Here is a 26,615-nt window from a genome sequence, read left to right on the forward strand (position 1 = left end):
ACCTGGCGCAGAATATCAAGTTGATATGATTATCCCGGTATCAAATAAACCATTAAAGCAGACTCGTGGAATTTCTCGGGTAGGCCGAGAAAGAGTTTCTGAATTTTCTTTTGACAGGAGGATTATTTTGAAAAGGTCAGAGTTTGAGGAACAATAAATAAATAGCACTGGATGAAGTCGTTTCCCACATGGACACAGGGGAACTGACAGGCTCTCAATGGAAGCTCCGGAGAAGGGGAAGGAGAGAACCCTGCTGTCTCAACTTGGTGGGAGCTCTCGCCGTGAGAATTGACTTTAGCAGTCTGACTTCTCACTCTCATGGAGTGAAAATAAGCCATATAGAGCACAGGTATAAAAGGGGCTGGCATGATAACTTTCTCCTATTTCCCGCTCCCTGTAGAAGAAGAAGAAGAAGAAGAAGAAGAAGAAGAAGAAGAAGAAGAGTTGGTTCTTATATGCCGCTTTCTCTACCCGAAGGAGGCTCAAAGCGGCTGACATTTGCCTTCCCTTTCCTCTCCCCACAACAGACACCCTGTGAGGTGGGTGAGGCTGAGAGAGCCCTGATATTACTGCTGGGTCAGAACAGCTTTATCAGTGCTGTGGCGAGCCCAAGGTCACCCAGCTGGCTGCATGTGGAGGAGTGCAGAATCGAATCCGGCTCGTCAGATTAGAAGTTCACAATCCTAACCACTACATCAAACTGGCAAGCCAATTTCTTGCTGGAATCTGGATATCTCCTGGAATCTGGATATCTCCTGGATATCTCCTCTCTAGTTGACAGAGATCAATTGCCCCAGAGGAAAGGGCTGCTTTTGGTATGGTGTGATATTGTACACTGCTAGGCATGGGCAAGGAGAGGAAGATTCAGACCATTTCTTTAACATTTATTGGGTGATATGGCCATATATGGTGATGTTAATCTGCTTTCCCCTCCCAAAAAGGCCAATAGTGGGCCGAGAGGGAGTGGGAAGGGGAGGGGCCCAGGTGGGCATGTACAGAGCTGTGCTTCCCAACCATATTCTGCACAATTGTGTCATTAATAGGGTTTCTTGAAGCCCAAAGACTATTACAGAGGTTTCTCAATGGTTAAAAAAAAAAGTTGAGAAAGGTTGCTTAAAGTGAATGGAAAGGTATAATGAGTTAATATGCTCAACATTCTGTTGTTAAAGAAAAGAAATGGGGGGAAACCCTACAAACAATGGAGGATCCCTAATAGGTGAGTCCTGTTTTTAGGGGCTTCTGTTCTAATGATGTCAGCTTCTTTTTTTAATGGCTTCACTTTCTTATCTGAGCTATAAGGCATCTGAAGCGGGTCTCTGGAGAGGTGGCATATTCATATAACTATGCAAGCTTGGTGTAGTGGTTAGGAGCAGCAGTGGCTTCTGATCTGTCAAGCCAGGTTTGATTCCCCACTCCTTCATATGCAGCCAGGTGGGTGACCTTGGGCTCACCCCAGCACTGATTAAGCTGTTTTGACTGAGCAGTAATATCAGGGCTCTCTCAGCCTCACCCACCCCACAGGGTGTCTGTTGTCAGGAGAGGAAAGGGAAGATGACTGTAAGCCGCTTTGAGACTTCTTCTGGTAGAGAAAAGTGGCATGTAAGAGCCAACTCTTCTCCTTCTCCTTCTCCTTCTCCTTCTCCTTCTCCTTCTCCTTCTCCTTCTCCTTCTCCTTCTCCTTCTCCTTCTCCTTCATAAATAAAATAAATTCTGCTTTGGAAAGAAGACATTCTAACCGTCTGTGGAGGAATTGGGTTTTTTTGGGGGGGAGAATCTATAACATAGTTCCCATGGGCACTATGACACTATGGGTAGAGGACTGAATGGTGCCCCCCCACCATCAAGTGGCACCCAGGGCATGCACCCAGGTCACCATACCCAAAATACGCCACTACATGGCTCAGGGATAGAGTCACTTAGCTTGCAGAAGGTTTGTCGTTTGATCCTTAGCTCTGGTTAAAGGGGTAAGGTAGTAGATGACATGGAAGATCTTGACTTGAGGGTCTGGGGAGCTATCACTAATCAAAATAGGGAAGACTGACTGTGAGGGATAAAGGGCCTGATTCAGTATAAGGCAACTTCATGTGTTCAATGCCAACAAATCTAGAAGACCAACACCAAAATGCAGACAACTTGAACCACTGGTACAAATGGCATAAGGCCTGATCGATCACGAATCTCCGGCTCTGACCGTATCGTGCAATCCAGCTCAATGGAGAGAGCCATTCTTCTAGGAATGGTCAGTGGAAAAAGGAAACCAGACAGACAAAGAACACGGTGGTCAGATACAATCAAAATGGACACCGGCCAGAACATTACACAACTAAAAGAGGCAGTGCAAGATCAGAAATCATGGCAAGAGTTGAGCCATAGGATCATCAAGAGTCAGACATGACTGAATGGCTAACATCATCATCAGAAATGGCTGCAAATGAAAAAAGAGAGAAGAAATATTATTATCACTGTTGAAACACAGCTGCACTTTTCCAAGGCGATTCTCCTCTCCCTCCTATTTTTTGTATTAATCAATTCGTGGAGGTTATTCCTTTTCATCAACCTATTATTGGTGATTAGTGGCAGACGCCTGGTGTAAGATGGAGGGAGCATGCTGCATCTTTTGCTCACTGCCCACACATTTCCACTCTGTGAGGACTGGAAACATGACCTGGGAAGCAAAAAGCTGAGCAGCCAAATGTGGCATCCATACACTGGACCTCAGCAGTATCCTTCCCTCCTTCCATCTGTGCTCACCCAGTTTTTTGCTTTTGCAACAATCAACAAAAAAATGAAGCTCATGCCGCCCCCCGCCCCCCCAAGTATTTTACATTTCAAAGAATTCCTGGCATTTCCCTTATCTGTTTGCACCAGAATGACAAGTGTCTTTTATATTTGTGAGGGAAGGCAGCCTCAGAGAACAGCCTATATTGTCAAAAAACATAGAATTTGTAAATTCTCTGCTTACGATTGTCACAGGGAAATCATTCCATCTTTTTCTAGGTCTCCCTTTTAACTCTATCCCAGGAAGGCATGTGTGTATCTATAAACGTCTTGCAAAAGTAAATGAAAACTGCTGACTTTGTCTCAGTTTTCTCCCTCTTAGCCCTGAGAGACTATTTCTGCAGTTGAGACTTCCTTCCTTCCTTCCTTCCTTCCTTCCTTCCTTCCTTCCTTCCTTCCTTCCTTCCTTCCTTCCTTCCTTCCTTCCTTCCTTCCTTCCTTCCTTCCTTCCTTCAACATGTTGGATCCTCAATGATTTATTCCATTTGGCTTTCATCCTCCCACAGCTATGCCTTTTTCTTCAAGCTCTCCTGTCTTCCATGATGCTTTTCACCGTATGCTCGCCACATTTGCCTTGGTGCTCTATAAGTACTCCCGTCATGCCATTCATCGTGTTTCTTTTGTTAATTTGTGCATGTGTAGTAACGTTGATGTGCAATAACACACTGAAATGGACGAACCCTCACGCATCCCCATTTTCTGTGCATCTCTCACCAGCTGCCATCTACCCACATGCTTTGAAAACAGTTTCCACTTTATAAAATAAAGCTATTTATATACTTGGAATATTAGAAACTTGCAGGTGAAGGCTGGAGGTGTCGTGGGAGTAAACCTGATCTCCAGACTAGCACGGTCACTTCCCCTGCGGAAAAAGGGAGCTTTGAGTGAACAGGAACACCGCAGAAGATATGGCTTTGCTGCTCAAGGACTCTTTCCCCACTGTTACCACCACCACCACAATAGGCAGCCAGGTCCCACCCACAGACTTGCTCCCCTTAGTATAATGTCACATAATCCACGCATTTTGCAATAGGCAACTTGAAAACATACTGCCATAAGCACCAGCTCCTTTGGCATTTTGTTTTATTATGTGTGTTCAAGATCACGTTATAATGCGATTGGAGGGTTTTTAAAAAAATACTGTAAGAGATGAGGGGAACCGGAGGTGGAGCGGTGGTGGGTGGGGTTTAATGTGCTGCAATGATGACAGCGATGGAGGTGGGAAACCGTTTTCAGTCCCAGAATTCCCCAAAGGCAAAATGCCGATTGCAACTTGCAGGAAACAATGAAACCACTGCTTCTCAAGATTTTGATAATAAGGAGTGAGCAGGCATGAGTTTCAGACCTGTACTGTGGCCAAACTTGGGTAGAATCTCTCACTTTGTAAGGAGATTTAATCCACTGCAAAATCAGTCAGATTGTGGAACAGACTGGAGCACCCCAAGAATCCGTGGATAAGAGAGAGGGATAGGTGCCCTTGAAACAAAATATCAAGGCAAAGTGGGAAGTTCCATCTTGGGCAAAATATCCAAGGACTTTGGAAAGAAGCTTACTATTCTTAGAGGTCAGTGTCAGGCAACAGCCAGCTGGACCAAATCTGGAGACTCTCAGTGTACATTCTCCAACTGTCTGTACTTATCAGGATCTTTAACTATTTTCTGGTGCTTGCTCTTGGATATTCACTGTCCCTGTTCTGGCCTTTAAACAAAAAAACTGCTGATAATGGAATTTGCATGGGTGTCAAGGATCAGGCCTTCTGAGTCTCTGGTTTCTCAGAGTAGTGTGTACAAATAAACCAGACACTGCATTTAAAAAGATTGGAAGTTTATTATAGAAATTTAGGGGAAAGGTCAGTTTGGTGTAGTGGTTAGGAGTGCAGACTTCTAATCTGACATGCTGGGTTAGATTCTGCGCTCCTCCACATGCAGCCATCTGGGCGACCTTGGGCTCTTGGGCTCACCACAGCACTGATAAAGCTGTTCTGACCAAGCAGGAATACCAGGGCTCTCTCAGCCTCACCTCCCTCACAGAGTGTCTGTTATGGGGAGAGGAAAGTGAAGGTGATTGTAAGCCTCTTTGAGGCTCCTTCGGGTAGAGAAAAGCAGCATATAAGAACCAACTCTTCTTCTTCTTCTTCTTCTTCTTCTTCTTCTTCTTCTTCTTCTTCTTCTTCTTCTTCTTCTATTCATTTTAATACAACACAGGACTCACAAGACAAACAACAGAAAAGAAGAAACTACTACTAGGCTTACAACCTGAATATGTTGGATAAGCACTTTCTGGATTTTCCAGTGGGAGACAGGAAAATCTGCTTCTAAAGACCATGGAAATTACATTATCCAACATGTACAAATTTCCAAACATCTTCCAAGATGGCAACAGACATCTGGCAACCTTGCACCCTCCCCCCCCACCTTTCCCCCTAAAGAAATTGGCCTCAGGGTCAGGACATTTTTTGCCCTGGCCCTGGCCCTGGCCCTGGCCCTGGCCCTGGCCCTGGCCCTGGCCCTGGCCCTGGCCCTGGCCCTGGCCCTGGCCCTGGCCTGATGAAACACTCTGCCTAATGAGAAGGGTTCAGAGCCCTGCAGGACCTTAAAATGTTCTGCTGGGCTTGTAAAACAGCTGTTCTGCCAGGCTTACAGTTGGGGCCTAGGACTACAGTTAACATCTGCTGGCTTCCCTGCCCAAACCCACCCATCACTGTTCCCTAGTCCCTAGAAATAGATGCTGCAGAAGGAACAGGTATGGTTTATTTTAAATTATTACAATCGCATTGTTATTTTAACTTTTAACACACTTGTAGGTGTGTATTTTAAACTTGTAAGCCTCCCTGAGCTGCAGGGAAGGGTGGCATCTTCTAAATGAAATAATTAATAAATAGTAATAAACAGTAATAATAATGCATTTAACCTATACCATTTTTTGTCTTTGTTCCAGGATATACGCCAATTGGGATGAGACACACAGTCATGAAGCTGAATTTTAGAAGCCATCTATCCCTTCTTCCTCTATCACCAATTTGTTCCAGGAAGTGTCATAGTAGCAGGGATAAGTAATTGGAAACCATCCATTGCTACAGCCCTTGAGCTGGGAGGAGGGGGTATCTTTTGTACATCTCCTGTAGGAGGAGACTGAGAGGAGCTAAGGAGATGGGGGTGGGATAAGATATTATCCCCTGTTTGACTTCATTATTTTCTCCATTGATGGTTTTATGACCAGTTACAACCAGCTAAAAGGAGCACTAATGAGAAAGACTTTGATAGAGAAAGAGACCCAGAGCGGGGGGTTTGTACAAGGCAGCTAACTAAAATATTTACTAATGAGAGCGATAGAAAAAGACAGAGAAAGTCATTTAAAGATTTAAAATAGTTGTTTCCCCCCCCTCTTCCTGCCCACTTCCCCATTCATTATGCATTTCAATATTTGCCTTCTTTTCTGGAGAGAGATTTATTTGGAGTGCCTACAAATTGTTTAAGTGCGAGGCAAAAGAAATAGCCTCATTATAGCCCTAAAGACCCCAGATATTTTGGAGCTTGAGCTAAAAAGTCAAATTTGCTGGAATCAGGGATGGGGGTAGGGGATTAATAATCTCCTTTAAATTCATCAGCATGTCTACAAATAGATGAGGACATTTGTACAAGGAAGAGTAAGAAAATAATGCATGCTCCCTCCCCCCAGATAAATAACTCCTTTCTTATGGAAATTCAGCATGTCTGGAAAAGAGCTCCTCCTTCTGATGTGCTCGTTTTTTTCACATGCAAGGTTGTTTAAATCCAAATTTTTAAAAAAGTGGATGTCTAGCACCAGCTTATATCATTAGCTAGTTTTCTTTGAGCAGGTAAACTTCGTGATCAGGCAATATTTGATTTAACTCTTCCTCAGCCTTCTTTGATAGTTGTCTCATTCTCCCTTTGATGTAACTTTGGTCCTTCACTCTGTCTGCCACTCTTTTCTGCCAGGACTGTGCAATACTTTGGAACCCCCCCCCCCCCACCCCAGGATTTTGGTGTTTTCCCTCCCTGTGTCAAACTGGATTCAACCACAAGTTCTCCTTTCCTTTGGCAGAGTTGAAATATGCAATGAGTATTAAGCACCAAGCGACTTAAAAGAATAAAATTGTTTAGAATCACAGAATCATAGAATCATAGAGTTGGAAGGGGCCATACAGGCCATCTAGTCCAACCTCCTGCTCAACACAGGATCAGCCCTAAGGATCCTAAAGCATCCAAGAAAAGTGTGTATCCAACCTTTGCTTGAAGACTGCCAGTGAGGGGGAGCTCACCACCTCCTTAGGCAGCCTATTCCACTCCTGAACTACTCTGACTGTGAAATTTTTTTCCTGATATCTAGCCTATATCGTTGTACTTGAAGTTTAAACCCATTACTGCGTGTGTTTCCTCTGCAGCCAACGGAAACAGCATCCTGCCCTCCTCCAAGTGACAACCTTTCAAACACTTAAAGAGGGCTATCATGTCCCCTCTCAACCTCCTTTTCTCCAGGCTGAACATTCCCAAGTCCCTCAACCTATCTTCATAGGGCTTGGTCCTTTGGCCCCAGATCATCTTCGTCGCTCTCCTCTGTACCCTTTCAATTTTAGAAGAGAAACAGTTTAGAAAAGAAACAGTATTTTATAGAAAGAGAGGAAGGGGGGGGGCAAATTTCAGTCCTCAGCTGGTCTACAGGCTCAACATGCAGGCTCAACTGTTGAACAGTGGGCTCAATAAGATGCAGAGTGGCTTACAGTTTGAAACGCTTTCTGGCTTTGATTTGGTTCGCCAGTTCTGGTTTGAGAAATTCATGGAGACTTGGGGTTGGAGCCTAGAGGGGGTGGAGTGTGATAGCACAGAGTCCACCCAGCCAAACAGCCATTTCCTCCAGGGGAACAGGTTTCCCATGGGGGGGATCAGTTGTAATTCTGCAAAATCTCCAGTCCCTACCCAGAGGCTGGCAATCCTGCCTATAGGGCCAATAAAAATTAACTTCATGGCGTAGGGAAATATCTTCCTCCTCCTGGTTTTTTCTTAGTTCAGTAGTGCAGCACCAACTTTGTTTGCTGGTTTCCATGCCATTTCTAGGATGAGGGTGTGGAGGAGTCACGGCCAAGAGCCAGCATGATGCAGTGATTAATATTGGTGAGCTCTAATCTGGAGAACCAAGTTTGATTCCCCACTCCTCCACATGCAGCCAGCTGAGTGACCTTGGGCTAATCACCGTTCTTTTAGAGCTGTTCTCATAAAGCAGTTCTCGCTGAACTCTCTCAGCCCCAGTCTACTTCACAGGATGTCTGTTGTGGGGAGAGGAAGGGAAAGGTACTTGTAAGCCACTTTGGGACGCCTTTGGATAGTGAAAAGCGGGATATAAAAAAACACGTCTTCTTCATCTTAACAGGAAATGCCTATTCAAGGCATTGACTTGAATAGGCTTGAAATAGGCTTGAAATTGACTTGAATAGGCTGACTTGAAAATATATCAACTGACATTTTTGATGCAGACCTTGCTGCCTTTGCATAAAAGTCAGCCCTGCAGCCAAGGCCTTGCACAGGCATTTCCGGATGCAACTCTATTTGCAGTTTTCCCTTCAACCCGAATAACTAATGGAAGTAAATTGAGAGCATCAATTACTTTCCCTCCGGGGTTAGAGAAATGAGAGGGGTTGGTCGAGGACGGGCTCTGGGGGCTGCTCTCGCAGACGGCTCTTGTACATGGCATCTGTGGATTTAGAGGGCACAGTGACCGGCTCTCGGAGGGCCTTGTGAATGCTCGCAGGTGGCAGAAGTTCCGCCGAGACGCTGAGGCACTGCCAAATGCCGAACAGATGGTTGAAGTCACCAGTTATTTATTCCTATAATTAGTAGCAAGCTGTGATCTCGGGGCTTAAAGATATTGTCAGTTTTGATACAATTTTTCTTCTAGTTATGGGGAGAGAGAGAACCCTGGGAGTTTATGGGACTATGCTTATGGTGTTTTTGAGGAGATACAGTTCAAGTTTGCAGTCATGAAGGATGGGATTGTGACAATCTGGGGGACATAATGTTTAAGTGTTCAAGTTCATCTTTCTGCCATCGTACCAAACTCTGTTTATCACCCACTTCTCCCAACCAACTGTAAACACAAAATGTAATATATCTATATTTATCACAAAATGTGATATATATATATATGTTTATATATATATATATATATCCATTAAAACTGGTGCTTTTGTAGGTCAGTTGTATAGGAATGGTATCTCCGCACAGGGTAATTGACATTACATGGGTATTAAACTGATGTACAGAACAGAATATCCATACTGGCAAAATGAAAACATTCACAGTGAACACATGTACCCAAAACTTCCCCTCCCCCAAACATATTTGCACAACCCTAATCAAGTGTGGAGCCTCTTGTGGCGCAGGGTGGTAAGGCAGCCGACATGCTGTTTGAAGCTCTGCCCATGAGGCTGGGAGTTCGATCCCAGCAGCCGGCTCAAGGTTGACTCAGCCTTCCATCCTTCCGAGATTGGTAAAATGAGGACCCAGCTTGCTGGGGGGTAAACGGTAATGACTGGGGAAGGCACTGGCAAACCACTCCGTATTGAGTCTGCCATGAAAATGCTAGAGGGTGTCACCCCAAGGGTCAGACATGACTTGGTGCTTGCACAGGGGATACCTTTCCCTTTAATCAAGTGTGGGATTTCGAACATCAAGTGTTTAGTGTTGCAACTTAGGGATTTGCAAAAGTCTCTCATTTCCTCAAGATTTCCTGCTTCTGGGACCTTTTAATTTTCATTCATTCATTCATTCATTCATTCATTCATTCATTCATTCATTCATTCATTTGCTGACCGCTACTCCTGGCAGTTTACATCCATTTAAAAAGTCCCAGATGGTATACGGGATACTCTTTCATTCTGCACACCCCCCCCCTGCACAACCGTCGGCTCTTCAGGTGGTAGCATCCGAGAGTATCTGGGCCAACTGCTTTTCCATAAGCTTGTGTTAGGAGTAGGGTTGTGCGCGGCAGCATTCTAATTGGCTGCAGTCAGCGCCGCACTGTGTGTGGGGGGGAGGGATTTACACTGCTGCGCACACTCCCTCCCCTGCGCTGGCTGCAGCAGTCTGGAGCGGCCGATTCGGACACACACCACCCTAGTTGGGAGGGAGCCCATCTCGGTGACCCAGCCGCAACCAAACACCTGGTGGGAGAGCTTCGTTTTACAGGCCCTGCAGAACATTGACAATTCCATCAGGTCCCTTAACTCTTCTGGGAACTCATTCCACCAGGTTGGGGCCAGAACCAAAAAGGCCCTAGCCTTGGTCGAGGCCAGGCTTGCCACCCGGAGGCCGGGGAAAGCAAATTCCTACCTGCAGAGCAAAGGGCCCTACAAGGGGTATAATATGACAAGTGGTCCCTCAAATAAATATGACCCAAGCCTTGAAAGTCCTTAAAGGTAAGAAACAAAACCTTGAACCTGATCCAGAAGCTGATTGGCAACCCATGCAGCTACTTCAGCACAGGCTGGACATGAGCTCTCCAAGGTGACTTTGTGATGACTCTGGCAGCCACCTTTTGCACCAGCTGTAATTTTCAGGTCAGAGACAAGGCCAGCATAGAGTGAGTTATTGAAGTCTAGTCTGGAAGCAACCATTGCATGGATCACCGTGACTAGGTGGTCTGAGGACAGGTAGGGTCCTAGTAGCCTTGCCTGGCAAGATGGAAGAATGCCACTTGAGCTACACTCATGACCTGAACCTCCATAGTTAAAGAGGCAATGAAGATCACTCCCACATTTCCAGCCTCAGGCACAGCTGTAAGCTGCACCCCATCCAGGCAGGGAAGGCACACTTCCTGGTCCTGTCCCCTTCTACCCAGCCACAGTACCTCCATCTTGGAGGGTACAGTTTCAGGTGACTCTTCCTGACCCATCCAGATACAGCTTCCAAACAAATGTTTCTGGGGGGGGGGGATCTGGCTGGCCATTCATCATCATTCACTCCCTCATCTGTTGCCAGCACTCAGTGGGATGGCAGGGGGGAAATGGTGAGGGGTGTCATAAGACACTGCAAGGTCATTTCTGGCCCAAAAGAGGAAGTGACCTCAATGTGTCATGTTTTATAGTTTTACCATAAAGTTTCAGGGAAAATCTATAGCGACTCATCCTAACAAGTGACATCTTTTCTATTGGCAAAGTCTGAATATGCAGAGAGAGCACAGCACCAGGCTGCCTAAAGAATAAAACAGTGTTTATTCAAAAGAGAAACAATTATGTATGGAAAGGGAGAGATCGAGACCTAACTAACTATATAGCTGTTCTCTGTAATAATTCTTTTATTTCAACTCCTGTCTTGGAGACAGGCAGGGAGAGAGTGTGCGCCAACAAGCAGGAAAACTCTTGTCAAGCCGAAGAGGATGCTGGTGGAGACCATTTGAAAACAACCAGGAAGTTCCTAAACTAATTATGTTATTTACATTTCTCCTCCGATGCCCCTTACAGGACACTATATTCTGCTCAATCCTTTTTCTCAGCCCAGCTTGTACAAGTGTTGTGCATCCAGCCACCAATTTATTTGTTTCCCCCCACCCCCAATGGGAAGCCAATTGGATAGAATGAGACGTGAAGAATGTTTACAGTGCCTGTCTATATTAGCAGAACAAAAATATCCACAGTGGAAATAAAACTTAGCAGATCACTACAGCAGGCCTTTTAAAAGCTTTTAGTGTCTTTAGCACGTGGGACTCTGGTTCCTCATAACACAGCTCACAGAGATATGAGCCCTGCTTCCATCTTTGGAGAACTTCAAAATCTGTCCTCTGGGGCCAACCGTAAGTGTGACACTAATCTGGGGAGAGAAACTACAGCAGCTCAGGGACAATTGACAGCTCAGGATGAGCAGATTCCCCACATTCTGTTCTTTTAGCACTCTGGAAGGTGCTTTGTGCCGGGTTCCACTAGGAGAACCTGATGTCACTAGGAGAATTCACAGCATTAGTCCAGGAATTAGAGGCAGCACCGTTACCAGGTCCTGTAGCTCATTTGTGTCTCCCCCTCTCTTCTGCATTGCTAATCTGCATTTGTACATTGATTAATCTTTACCAAAAAAAGGACCTAGATTCTCTATGGAAGCAACAAGGTTCTGTTTTGTTTTTTAATGCAATGTGTTACTTGCTGCATCTCTGTGTCAAGGTGAAAAACCATATAAAAAGAATCTTGATCTATTTGAATTTGCTGGTTCCTGCTACGGCAAGAATTCTCTTGTTGATTGTTTCCTGCACCAAGAGGTGGCAGGAATTTTTTTTTTTAAAAAGAAATAAAGCCCTACCGTCAGACTCTAGGCTGGTCCGTCACTTCTGGGAAAATGCGAATATTTATTTCATTTCATGTGCATGTATGAAATGTTAAAACATCCACATACTTCACATCCTATTGCACAGATCCAAAGCATTTTGACCCATGGATAAATGTCAAAAAAGCAAACAAACAAACAAACAGAAAAAACAATGCATTTCAACACCTCTTGGGGTCATCTTCAGTGGCCTAATATTTAAATACACTCATGTGATGTAATAATGGGGACTATAAGGTGGTAAACAATATGAATGAAGACACTCCCACACTTATAAAATGTATCCAAATATATCCTTTGGGGTCACCCAACTAAAATATTTCTTGTTCAAAGTGCTGCCCTTATTGAAGCCCTCCCTCAGCATGCAGGCATTCTCATGGGTCTCACAGAATGTCAGACCCATCATGTTCCCTCCCACCAGTTGCTGAACTCAGCCTGATATTGCTGGCAACACTAATGTAGCCGGTCAAACACAGTCACATTGGGATTACTCTAAGCAAGAGTCTATTGGTATACCCTTGAAGATTCTTGATGTGCAAAGGGGAAAAGGCAAAAATGAAGTGAAAGCCGAACCAAAAAGTGTTATTCAGATTTTAAAAAATGGAAATCAAATCCTGGACAATGGACAAATCCCATGATCTGAAATCTGGGGATAAATCTCAATGCAGAGAATGCTGGAATTGTCCCTTTTTTGTAACAAAAAAGGTGGAAAATGCTAGTTGAGAAGCATAACACGCTTGTCTGTTTCACCTGCTCAAAACTCAGCCAGGCAAAATACTTTTTTTTTGTTCTTGTAATTACTTAATTGTCTCTGATTTCCTTCCCTCCTGCAAACGATTTTGGACAAAGAAATTGGAAGCAGGCTAATCCAAGCAACCGCTTGCTCCCCGAGGAAGATCAATAACCGTTCTTCACTGTTTTCATAGCATGTGCTTCTTGGAGAATGAACATCACAGTGGTTTATGCTCCAAGGAGAATCACGGGGCAGTGCTCAGCGGAGTCACACCCTTTGAAACCCATTGACTTTGGGTGGATTTAGGAGGGTGTCATTTTTTAAGGACTGCGCTGCTAGTCTCCATGGTGCCGGCCCATGGTGCTGCTAGTCTCCATGGTGGCTGTCAGCATGCATAGTCCCCTTGGTGCACAGGGAAGCAGTCATTATTGGCTGTGGGGGTGGGAGATTTAATGTGGACATTTTAATGGGGATATCTGTGTGTTTTATTATGGGATTTTTATCATGTAAACCGCTATGAGATGGCTTGCTGTGAATGGTGGGAATTAAATCTAATAATAATAACAGAGAGAAAGAGAATGACTAGAATTAGTAGTCAGCTAGGGATGGCCATTTTGCTTGGGAAAGGCCTGCAGATTTGGTATTAGTGTCTCTGGACGGGAGACTTGGGGGCAGGCACTGTATCTAGAAATGGCCCTTTGAAGTTGTAGTCTGGAGATCAGCTGCAATTTTGGGAGACTTTCAGGTCCCACCAGGAGGCTGGGAACCCTACATTCAGGAGACAACCAACAGCTGTCTTGTTTTATGGGAGGAGGTCTCGAATGACCGAGAGGCCAAAAGAGTCCTGAAGGGAGGGTTCAGTCTAGCTGGGAAGCCTGCATGCTCCAACATCAATAAATGTATCCCTGTATAAATAATTAAAAACCACTTCCCTTTGTCTAAACCGGTCTTTTTCAACTTTTTGGTTGCGGAGGTACCCCTGAAATATTTTTCAGGCTTTGAGGTGCCACAGAAGTGATGTCAGCTGACCATACCCCCTTCCATGCCCTCCCGTGCAAATAAAAAGCGCAAATAAACCTTAAAAAACAGCCCATCTCCCCACCCCCCTTTGCCTGCAATGCACCATATGCAAATAAAGATCAAATATTCCTCTCCCCAGTCAAGACAGCCCCGATGCCCGCCAGAAGACCCACCAGGCCAAATACCCCAGCCCCAGGGGAAAAACCAGCACTGCCTTGGGCGTGGCTGCCGGCCACCATCTTGCAAACACCCTTGCTGTGGCACATCTGAGGGGTTCTCCAGGTACATTGCTATCCCTGGTACACCAGTTGGGAATCCTTGATCTAAACCATTCCCTCCTCTGCTCCTACATCAGGGGTAGTCAAACTGCAGCCCTCCAGATGTCCATGGACTACAATTCCCAGGAGCCCCCTGCCAGCGAACGCTGGCAAGGGGCTCCTGGGAATTGTAGTCCATGGACATCTGGAGGGCCGCAGTTTGACTACCCCTGTCCTACATCATTGCACGGCTTCAGTTCCCTGCTACTGATCATTTTTAATTTAGAAATAACAGGAGAATTCAGGACGGCTCTCGCATCCAGTCGCACTTTGCCGCAGCCGGGATACGTATTGATTTTCCCACCAGACCTTTCCGCCTAGATTCATGCGCTCCCAAACTCTCTCATCTCTTTGCCATTTTTAGGGAATGGGTGTCTCTTTGCCTTTTCCCCCCTTTATTTCTTCACAGGGGTTTCAAAATGAAAATAATTGCATTCCGGATTTATATCCACAGACTTCTCTGCAGGTTCCTCCCAACCGAGTGCTGAATGTCATTAAGATTTCTTTTGTTGTTGTTGTTGTTGTTCTGCCGTCTTTATGTTTGTGGCAGGTGCTTCACTGCGGACTTTGAAATGTATATATCCAAAGACACAAAATTACTTTTTAACATGAGCTGTTCCGTGTCAGGGAGGGAAGCCTGGGAACATTGGGGGGCTTTCCGCACCGGGATCTTTGTAGCAAATTGGTTACTGAATGAAAAATCGCCATTTAAAATAGTGGAATTCGTCATTATGCATACCTGCCTTTGTAGTGGAATCCAGTTGCATTTTGTAGCGTTTCCCACAGGCTTCCGGTCTCGGCAAAAATCGCTAGAAAGGAAGCGCTCTTGCCAAGCTCGTCCCGCCTCTGGCCATCAAGCAGCCAATGGGCAGCCGTTAGCATGCTCCCAAACAGCCCCTTTCCCTTTAAGAAAGTTTAAAAAAAAAACACACATCCATTGCAACGAATCTGTGTTGATTCGTTGCAACGGAGAGACCCATCCAGCTGCCCGGTGTGTTTGAGCTGTCGTTTGATCGTTGCCACGCTCCCTCCGAGTGAAAAAAAAAATCCCCCCCCCTCTCATGGGCCCGATTTTCGTGTAAAAAATAAAGGGAAAATACATCAGCAAACGGGCTTCTCTGTTGTTTGTGTCCAAAGTGTTGTTTGTGCTTAGTGACTCTGGGGAGGGACTGAAGCCGGGGAAGCCTCTAAACAGAAAGAGGCTCGCTGGTGCATTTATCCCCGCTCGCTCGGAGAAAAAAAAATGGCGATCGCTTCGCCGGAAGATCAGAGGAGAGAGCCAGGGGGAGGGACTTTGTAGAAACCGCAACAATGTTAACGCACAGGTCTTTTTCGCTAGTGTTGCAGATTGGTTGCAGGAGTGTATCGCTTTCCGGAAGGTGAATCCACTTTTGGGGATTTCCCTGAAAGCGCTACAAGGAAGCGCTTTTTGCGGATCGGTTTCAGGTGTGTGGCAGATTGTCAACGACATTGTGCATAACGGCAAATCAATAGCGTTTTCAATTGGCAACCATTGTGCGATTTTGAAGGCGTGCGAAAAGCCCCCGGATCTTGAGGGAAAAATCTTGAGATGCTTACAAATTAAAAATAGAGAAAAAACCCAGACCAGCATTATCTCCAACATTGACCAGCCACGTGTTTCCAGGTAGGCCTCAAGCTGAGCAGGAAGGTGGCTTGTTTGTTCCTAACAACTCACATTTGGAGGCACACTGCTGCTGATTGTGGAGGTTCAATCTAGCCATATTGGCTGAGAGCATTGATAGACCTCCCCACCTGCACTTCAAAGTTCTCTAATCGCTGTTTAGACATTTCTAAATTATTGACTACCTTGTCCTTGGTGGCCCAGGCAAGCCCAATCAATATTTTAATGCCCCCTATGTCAGTGGTTCTCAACCTGGGGGTCGGGACCCCTTTGGGGGTCACTCTTTCAGATGGGTCGCAGCAGGACAAGCATCTTGGCCAGGGGGATGCCATCTACAAAAGAGCCTTGTGGGGTAGACTGAGATAGAGTGTTTGTCTGTCTGGAGCAGCGGAAAAGAGTGAGATTGGCATGGTGGGACAAGAGGCAGAACTGAACTGAGAAACCCTGGAAAAAGAACAATATATATACAGTCATGAAAAATGGATCTTCATGCCATTGGTCAGCTTCAGTTTAAATTCTGTGAAAGAACACTTGCATAATGTTATGGTTGGGGGTCACCACAAGATGGGGAACTGTATTAGGAAGGCTGAGAACCTCTGTCCTATGGGGATCTATGGGGTGGCCTCATTTGGAATACTGCATGGAGTTCTGGTCACCCTATCTCCAAAAAGACATGGCAGATCTGGAAAAAGAGGGCAGCCAAGATGATGGTTGGGTTGGGACACCTACTCTGTGGGGGAAAAGCTGGAGAACCTGGCACTGTGCAGTTTAAAAAGAAGACAAAAGTAGTTTCTGATTCTGGAAAAACTGACTTAAAACATTAAAATAACTATTAAAAAGGGGGTGGGGAGAAAGATTACAACATAGTTTGGCTCAGTTTGCTGAATTACTTGACGAGTGTCTCGGATTATAATCTGTAGATTGGTGATGTGCAGGGGTAGTCAAACTGTGGCCCTCCAGATGACCATGGACTGCAATTCCCATGAGCCCCTGCCAGCATTCGCTGGCAGAGGCTCATGGGAATTGTAGTCCATGGACATCTGCAGGGCCGCAGTTTGACTACCCCTGTGATAGAGGCTTGAGACTAGAGACTGTGGACTCGAATTGTTCTAGCAATGTAAAGTAATAACAAAATGTGGCCAGGACGTACCCAAGGCGCAGTTGATGCAGTGGGAGAGCAGGCAAAGAATGGCCCATTGGGCACAGGCGGATGAAGCTTCATGCCATGTGCCAAAAGGAGAGGGGCTGCGGGCACACAGCTATATAAAGAGCCATGTGCACAGAGCTTACCCTTCTCCCGTGTCTGAGCAAGGTGCTTCTCCCACCCATCCACTGTGAGTTTTTAGATGTTTATAATGTTAAAGTTGGAATTTGTTATTAAAAGTTTGATGCCTTATGTCACAGCTGGCAGGAAAGGTCAGAGGAAGGAGCCTGCCTTGGGGGAGGAAGACAGGTCGAGGGGACCTGATTCCACCCCAAAGGTGCCTTGATGAATTGGCAGGTGAACTGCTGACCCCGGATGGGGTAAAGCCGAAGAGGCTTGCAGGGCTAGATAGCCTGGAGTGGTCCAAGCGAGGTACACATCTCCATAGGTACCCCAGGTGGTACATCTCCCTGGTGCACACACCTGATGGCAGGAGATCTGGGGAGCAGCAGCAGAAGACTGAGGACTCCCTAGGTGCCGTCAGGGTTCTGGTGTTCGTGGTCGACTGACCACATTTTTCAGGCTCTTGCCCCCCTCTTGCCCTGCCAACATCCTTGTGGTTATAAAACTTAATAAAACTGTGGCCTGTTGTTAAAGCCAAAACTCAGGAGTACACATCATTCTTAAGCCCAACAACGCCCAGCCTGCAAGTCAATAAGGATTGCAATAGTCAATTGAAGTTTCAGGGGCGGTTGCTTGGAGTGTTTTTTTTTTTTTATGGTGGTTTGTTATGTTGTACTTTGCTTTACAAGGGTTTATAAAATTATGCATGAGGTGGAGAGAACTGACAGAATTTTTTCTCCCTTTCCCAAAATACTAGAACCCGAAGGCATCCAGTGAAGCCAATGGGCAGCAGATTCCAGAAGGGCAAAAGAAAATGCTACTTTACCCAGAGAATGCTTACAAATATCGGCTTCCTTGCTTGAGGCATAAACAGCTTTAAAGGAAGATTCGATAGATTAAGGGAGGACAAGTTTATCTAGGGCCTACAAGCCATGATGACTGAAGGGAACCTCCATACTTAGAAGCACTAAACGTCTGAATCCCAGAGCCAGGAGGCAACAGCAAGCCTCGGCCTCTATACCCTGTAGATTAGCGATCCCCAACCTGTGGGCTGCAGACCACATGTGGTCCGTTGACTAATTGGAGGTGGGCCCCGAAGGACGCCTTCTCCCCCCCCCCGGCCCTTTACAGCACACTTCGGGTGTCATTGTCTCCCATCACTCCCAGATGGGACTATCGCGTTGAAATAAAATGTTCCTTATGTTCATTGTTGTGGCGTGTCTGTATTTTATTTTGAAGGGATGTTTAAACATTACCATAGCGGTCAGAGAGCGTTAGTGCAGTGGTTGAGTAGAGGAGTAAACTACCCCCCCCCCCACCGGGCCTCAGTAAAATTGTCAAGCGTTGAGTCGTCCCCGGTGATAAAAACGTTGGGGACTACTGCTGTAGATGACCCTCCAGGGAAACTAGTTGGCCACTGTGTGGGACAGGATGCTGGATAAGGTGGACCCCGGGTCTGATCCAGCCAGGCTCTTCTGATGTTCCTATCACATACCCAGGATCTACCCACTCTCTCTTCCCATCCATTTCCTCAGAGGGATGTCTCAGGTGAGGACAAGCAATGGTTGGCCACAGTCTGTTTGCAGATTAACTTTTCAATAATTCATTGCCACTTGGAGCAAGACTGGGCAATGCGCTTCGGCAGAACACGGTGCACAAGGTGATAAGTGAATCTCTCCTTCTGTCGGGCACGCTCTGCGTTCCCCTTTGCAGGCCATGGAGGTGTCTTTGCGGTGCTTAAATTAGCTGGCCCGGTCTATGGGCCTCAACTTTAATTGTGCCAGACGGCGGATTGGAGGCTTCTTGCTTCCTTCCTGAGCCGTTCACCCCCAGCTAACGAGCAGGAAGGGGGAAAGGGGGATGGAGGAGAAATGGCAGCGGCTAAGTCCTCTGCCTGGCCTGGGTGAATTATTTATCAATCTGTTGTCTCCCATCACATCCAATGGTGGATTTATGCGGCATCAGCCGGCGTAATGAGAGCCATTGAGACAATCCGTAACGACTGCTGTGGCTTTCTCGAAATTTGGATTGGGATATACGGCTGCGTGCAGGTAGGGGAGGTTGAGGAGCCACGATGTTGTAGGCTTTCTGAAAAATAACAGCCTTGAAGAAGAAGAGGAGGAGGAGGAGGAGGAGGAGGAGCTGTTTTTTAGTACCTGACTTTTCACTAAGGAGTCTCATAGTGAATTACAATAATCTATCCCTTCCTCTCCCCATGAGGTAGGTGGAGCTCAGAGAGCTCTGATGGTACTACTCTGCAAGAATTATTATTATTATTATTATTATTATTATTATTATTATTATTATTATTATTATTATTATTATTATTGGATTTATTTCCCGCCTCTCCCAATAGGCTCGAGGCGGGTCACAGCAATCTCACTCCATTAAAATTCCCATTACAACCTTAAACTACCAACATGATGGCAAAAAACCCATCCCTCGTCACTATCAGTATGAAATGAAGAGAAGAAGATGAGAGGGAGCAATATACACTTCCAACTCCCGGGGGGGGGGGGCGATGTCCCTAATTCACTGTCCCTAGCCTCAACCATAGACCTGGAGGAAGAGCTCCGTTTTACAAGCCCTGCTGAAAGTTGACAAATCCCGCAGGGCCCGCAGCTCATCCGGGAGCTCATTCCACCAGGTAGGGGCCAGGACCAAAAAGGCCCTGGCCCTGGTCGAGGTTAGCCGGTCTTCCTTGGGGCTGGAAACAACCAATAGATTCTTACCCGCAGAACGTAAGGCAACTGTGACTAGCCCAAGGTCACCAAGCTGGCTATATAGGGAGGATTGGGGAATGAAATCTGGTTCTTCAGGTCAGAGGTGCTGCTCTTTAACCACTACACCATGCCAGCTCTCCTACTAGCCAGAACTGACCCTGCTGAGCTACCGAGACCTGATGGGATCGAGCGGACTTGGGCTATCCAGATCAGGGCAGTCAGCAGTGATGTATGTTTGTACAGTCCTGGATAGCTTGGTTTATGTAAACCCCAAGGTTGTTTCATGAAGGTTGCGTGTGATACACCATCAGGAGCTGAGTTTCCACCTGTGTATTCATGGTCCTTGCGTTGGTGAGGAGTACACACCAAGGCCAAATGGAGAAGAAACACATGGTACAGAAGGAGAATGTTGGCAAATGCTCAGAATTGTCTAGTTTGAATCCAAGTGTTCGCTTTGAGCAGGCGTAAGCAATCGGCATTCCAGGTTAGAACCCTCCATGAAAATTAATGCTGCTACATTTGAAAGTCATTAAAGCAAAATGGGAAAGACAAAAATACCAGCGGGGTCAAGGCCTGTTGCTTCTTCTCCATCACTGTGATAGTTCATTGTTAAAGGGTGGTTCCCCCTTTCAAGTGGGCTGGGGGGTGAAATGAGGAGTCACTGTGGGACAGCAATGCAATAATGTGCACATGCCAAACCTTGCCAAAGCAATTTAGTACAATTTTGAACGTGCAACACAATGAAAACCTTTCTAACTTTTTGGGGCATCACTTGCAACTTGTGATGGGAATAAGAGTGAAAGTAACTGCCCAGAGGTTCTTGGTGCAATTTGGGGTTAGTACCACAGTAGAAATTTGGGGACTTGGATTCATAGTTTCATTCAGCATGAAGCTAATGGGGGACTACTGGCAAGTCTCTCTGTCTCTCTGTCTCTTTCTCTCAGCCTGAGCTGCTTCATTGGGTTGATGTGAGCACAAAATCCAAGGTGCATACCAAAATGTTGGAATAAGTGACACATCATGTCTGGACATTGGGGGGGGGCACTACAGTGCCCTAAGGGTGCATAGGTGTTATCTCCTTGAATAGAATGCCTCTCTTGGTTTTAACCTGGGAGCTGCCCTTTGTCCCTTATCTTTTTCATTCAGTTTGTCCTCTCACTCTCTCTACATGACCTTCCATGGAGGCACATGTCCTTGCAGGTCTCTCCTATAGAGGCAGTACCCACATACTCTCACATACACCATGCTGGACAAGGTGGCCATTTGTGATCTGTTAGAAATTTTGAACCATTGGTAATTTATGGTCATGGAAGGGATTTCTGTCAGCAAACTGGGATTTCCCTTCCCCCCTGCTGGAACTCCAAGTTTCCACAAGACATACCCAGGAAAAGTGGGGAGGGGTTGTTAGATGTCTGTAATGGGAAGAGAAAATCAGCAAAAGCTGGCCCTTTTCTAGAGATACCAAACACCTAATGGGAGAAATGGCTGCTTTGGAGGGTTCTATGTCATTATGACCTGCTGGGGTCCCTTAACTCTCCAAACCCCACCATCCCCAAGCTCTACCCCCAAGTCTGAGTTGGGAACCATACACTTTCCATATCTGGAACTTCTTCTGGATCCAAACCTGAGAATTATTGTGTGCCTCCCTTCCAGGATGATGTATGAACATTGCAACAAGCTTATTCCATTGATTTCTGTTGATTTCCATCTAGAATCCATCAATTTAATTAATTTATGCCATCTCTATCCTTTTTCCACCCAGGAGCCAAGGATAGTGTTCCTGATCATCCCCACCTCCATTTAACTTCATGCCCACAGCTGTGAAGGAGAGAAACGGTGAGCTTCATATTCAAGCGTGAACAGGCTGGTGGCCTCGATGGACCTTCAGTCTGATCCATAAAGGTTCTTCTGTTCTTCTGTGTATCGTTCCAGTTTTAGTACATGTGCTGCCGAAGTGGACACGTTCTCCTGCTCTTTGAAGAGTTCATAGGCCAAGGTGTGTACCGAATGTCCATTCTTGCATTGGCAGCAAAAACTTCAATGCCTGAAGCACTGCAGATAGTTTGAGAAGGTAGCCAGGTTAGTCTTTGGTGGAACAGCTCAATTTCTGTCCAGTAGCAACTTCGAGATCAGCTGCTGACCAGGTTCTCAAGCCACATCGATTCTGATTCCTCTGACAGAGATTCCCACCTGCAGGACCTACAACAAACATTCTTGGAATTACAATACCCATCTGATGAAGTGAGGAAACTGCACTGAAACTTTTTATGGACTCCAAGATGTTTCTGGACTCAAATCAGATTGCCTTAGCCCTGTAGGTGGGGATGGGGAGCCCCTTCTTCTCGGGCTCAGGTGTTTCTTTGCCTTTTATTCCACCTTTGCTGTGCTCAGCTCCCCCCCCCCGCCCCCCAACCCATTTTTTATTTCTCCCTCTTCAGGCTCTTATTACTCGGTCTGATTTTCGAAGCGCTGTCTCTCACCACCGCTTTTAAGGGAGATTGTGCTGTAAGTGAAGCTAAAAGTATTTCTAGGGTGGGATATTTAATCATTTGAATCCTTGATAGGAACGGATCTTCTTCTTTTCTTTTTTTTAACATTTTTTTTTCACCAGCTATAAATCCAGGCTCTATCTAATCTCCGATCGCGGCGAGAAGAGAATTAACTGAGGGAGCCTGTGTGACTGGAAAGGAAAAATGGGAGCCTCTTGATCGGATCATGCAGAAAAGAAGCAGACGTGGAGCGGGTGGAGAGACCGGCATCGTTTCCCTTCGCTGGGGGCTTCTCGACCTTCGCAGACTTTGTTTTGAAACTGGAATTAATTTCTGCAGACGAGGAGGATTTGGGAAGGGGGAGTATGGCAATTTAAGACACACCTAGACCGTGGGAGGAGGGGGCAAACTGTGGCTCTCCAGATGTCCAGATGATCAAACTGGAGAGCCACAGTTTGATCACCCCTGATCTAGACCAGGGGTAGTCAGCCTGTGGTCCTCCAGATGTCCATGGACTACAATTCCCATGAGCCCCTGCCAGCGTTCGCTGGCAGGGGCTAATGGGAATTGCAGTCCATGGACATCTGGAGGACCACAGGTTGACTACCCCTGATCTACAGGCTGGATCAGGAGAAGGCCACTTTACACACTCATGTGACAATGATCCACAAAGAGCTGATGTGGTCATAATTGTGAATTTTCCACCTTCCCTGCACCCTGGGGAGCATTCTGCCTTTCTTAGGCAAAGGAATTGTAGTCCATGGACATCTGGAGGACCACAGGTTGACTACCCCTGGTCTTGACCAACTAAAGTGCCTTAATTGTTGTAGGGTTGCTAAGCTCATGTGTGCAAACAAGCAATAGATTCTTCATTGTTTGGCTACATTATTCGAGACTGTTCATTGGCCTCCCTTTGGTATATACTAATAGTACCTTATGTTTATTTTTACTCAATCATATGGCAGGTGTGTCGTGTAGCCAGGAGATTCGAGGATTGTCTGGCAGCTGGGTGTCATGGACCCCTAGTTCCTGACCCCTAGTTTTTGCCCCCTTTTGAGGTTTGCTTGGTTGCTTTGTGCTCCCGGAACTGCCGCTGAGTTGTGGCACCTTCCTAGGCCCTCTCGAGTTGTGGCACCTTCCTAGGCCCCTTCCATCTCCTCCTACATTTCAAAGGATCGTCCCACAATCCGTTCCTTATCTCTTCTTACAAGGCTGTCCTCTCTGGGCACTCAGTCTAAACACCAGATGGCCAGTTGGGTTGTTTTGGCACCTTTTAGATCAGAGGGCAGCGATGTCTGTTGTCTGTATATTCTGGGTCTCAACCGCTTGCTTCCTGACATTGGGCATGGGATGGTTGGAGGTATTTTGCCATTGCCTGCCTCTGTATCATGACTCCTAGTGTTCCTTGGGGAGACTACCACCCAAATCCGGGGTGGGCTCCCATCCAAAGACTAACCAGGGTTGGCCCTGCTTAGTTTAGATCTGATGGGATCAGGCTTGCCTGGGCTATAGTCCAATTGGTGTTGGTTCCCACAGGTATGTTCTCCCATAGCCCAATCATGTAGAGTTTCCAACTCTGGATAACTCTATAGTTTGGATTTCTGTTGTCTGCAGATCAGTGGTCATTCTGGGAGATCTCCCAGCCTCACCTGAGGCTTGGTAACCTAACTGATAGGAAGTTGGACTAGATTTCCCTCCTAGGTTTCATAGAATCATAGAGTCTTAGAGTTGGAAGGGGCCATACAGGTCATCTATTCCAACCTGCTGCTCAATGAAGGATCAGACCAAAGCATCCAGGTTTGCCAGGCTACAGCTGAGAATCTCCAAGAAAAAGGGTGGGGGTGAGGCCTGCTTTCACTCTCTGGTTTTTGTCAATGCTAGAGTGTCTACTTCTGGTACAAACCAGAATCGAGGTCATCATGCTGACTTAACATGGGCATGTCCTCCATTTTGCTTCCTCTTTCCTCCCACCCTGAGGTCTGTAGTATCCTTGTATTCCAGCCTCCTTCTGTGGTCTCAGCAAGCTACTTGGCAGACAACTGTATAGATACATATGGAGTGAGAATATCAGTCCCTCAGTGGTTATGATCACTCTTTTTTTAGCAAAATATTACCATTTATTGCTTGCTTAGATTAGTAATTCGTCCATTTTCAATTATTTTGTTCATTGATGTTCAAAGCGCCTTTCATCATCCTCTCCTTAGTTTTACCCCTCCCCCCCAAAAGACCTTTGTTTGACTGATCAGCTGAAATTTAAGGTTTTTTTTTAAACCTACTATCTTCACACCTGCAATTTTTTAGCTTCAAGAACTGTTAATTAATTGAAATATCTCCTGGTGCGTAATTTGCATTGACTGTTGCACAATTTGTAACTAGGCATTGCAAAAAGAATAAGAAAATTAATAAGTAAAAGGAAGTGAGAAAATTTGAAGTTAACTCTAAAGAGCTGTAACATGTAAACATTCCTAAAACTGCCTTAGCAAATGCTGGGAGAGAGTAGAGTTTGGGGAGGATGTGATGCCTTCCATTCTGGAAAATGCTCTAGGCTTCCTCCTCTTGTCTCTATAGTATTCACCATAGAGACTAAGGGAAATTCCCAGAGTGTTGTTATAGGGAACTAACTTTTCCTCTTTTCCTCAAGAAGAGGAAATTCAGGCTAGAGGGAGAGAATTGCTGCCCAGTTGGGTAAATGTGAGAGGCAGCAAGCTGTGGTGGTGAAAGCTGGTTGACTTGAATCTTGCAAACCAGATTTGATTCCCCACTCCTCCAACATGAAGCCTGCTGGGTGACAGTTCTCTCAGAACTATCTCCGCTTCATCTTTTTCACAAGGCGTTTTTTGTAAGCCTCTTGTGAGATTCCTTGAGTTAGAGAGAAGGAGGAAATAAAAACCTACTCTTCTTCTGCTGCTACAACCCCATGTCCAAAAACAGAGTTCAGTCTTAGCATGGCCAAAGAACACCAACCCTTGGGGGGGGGGGGAGGGATCCAAATCATAGTCTCAAAATGGCCTATGAGGCAGTCTACGTCTTTATTGTCAGGTAGGATCAGTGGTTTAGCACCCACAGCTCACAAAAGGATTGGGTCGGATCCCCGGCATGCCCAATTAAAGGCTTTCCAGCAGTAGCAGCTGGGAAAGGCCGTTCTCTGCCCATGACTCCAGAGAGCTGCTGCCAGACAGAAGAAGCCACAATCGAGCCTGATGGGCCAAGGCAGCTTCTCATGTTGGCAGAGCAGCCCTAGGAAGCAAACGTGGCCAAATGCATAAAAGATGGGCCTTGTTTGGGAGGCTTTTATTGTTCTGCGCAGCACTTGGGCAGCACGGAAGCAGGCAAGGCTCCCGCAAAGTGGATCAGCAGTGGCACAGAAGGGCAAGGGGAGAGAAGCAGAAAGTGAGCCAGGCACTTTGGGGTGTGCTAAGCCAAACAAAAGGCGTGTCAGTCTTGCGAGCAGGATGCATACGGAAAGAGGTGTTCCGCAGGGGCAGCGGCCTCTTTCCTCGGTGTTCATTAACCTCTTTCACCTCGGCGCGGTTGCAGGACCAGGCAGCTCTTGGGCCTGCATCTAGGGCATAATTAGCAAGGCCTGGATGAGCCGAGCGCTTTCAAAGCTGGCAGGCCCAGGAGCCCCGAGTGCAGGGGAGACAATGAGGCCGATAAGATCAGGCCGGTTCGGATGGCCGGTTCAGGGAGGCGGGTTGCCCTCGACCGCCGCTCACCTCCTCCTTCGCCTCTATTGAAAGCTGAAGTGGAATTAATTATTTTTTTGAGAGTGGAACTGGTTCAAAATGTGACTTTCGGAAGGGTCAGTTCTGCATCTCAAAACCTATCCACAGTTACGCATTCTCAGTAAAAATACGACTCCTCCAGCTAAAGAGCTTTAGGGATGCAAGCTTTTATTATTTAAGCTTTCAGTTGGGTCAAGTAGAACTTTCTGTTTGTAGAAACCCCTCCTCCCAATATCAGAAAAATGTGCTTCCCCATGTACCTGCCCCCTCCCATTGGTGGGATGGAGCTGATGTTAGCTGGGCCTCATTGGCCAGTTAGAGTTCATTGGCTAGTCGAGGAAGGACTTGGTAGAGTCTTCAGAACAGCTCTTTTTATTTAGCAACTCCAACTACAGACTACAACTACTGAGCAGAGGGAAAACAGGCAAACCCATGTATTTTTATACCTTTCAGGCATCCAGCTGCTGCCTCGGATTGGCTGTAAGCAGAGCAATGTGATTGGTCCTAGTGGGACAATCCAATTGGACCTTAACAGAGCAATATGATTGGCCTTAAGTAGGGCAATCTGATTGGCTCTAAGCAGAGCGATCAGGTT

Source organism: Paroedura picta, chromosome 12 (genome assembly GCF_049243985.1).
Source record: "Paroedura picta isolate Pp20150507F chromosome 12, Ppicta_v3.0, whole genome shotgun sequence".
NCBI lineage: Eukaryota > Metazoa > Chordata > Lepidosauria > Squamata > Gekkonidae > Paroedura > Paroedura picta.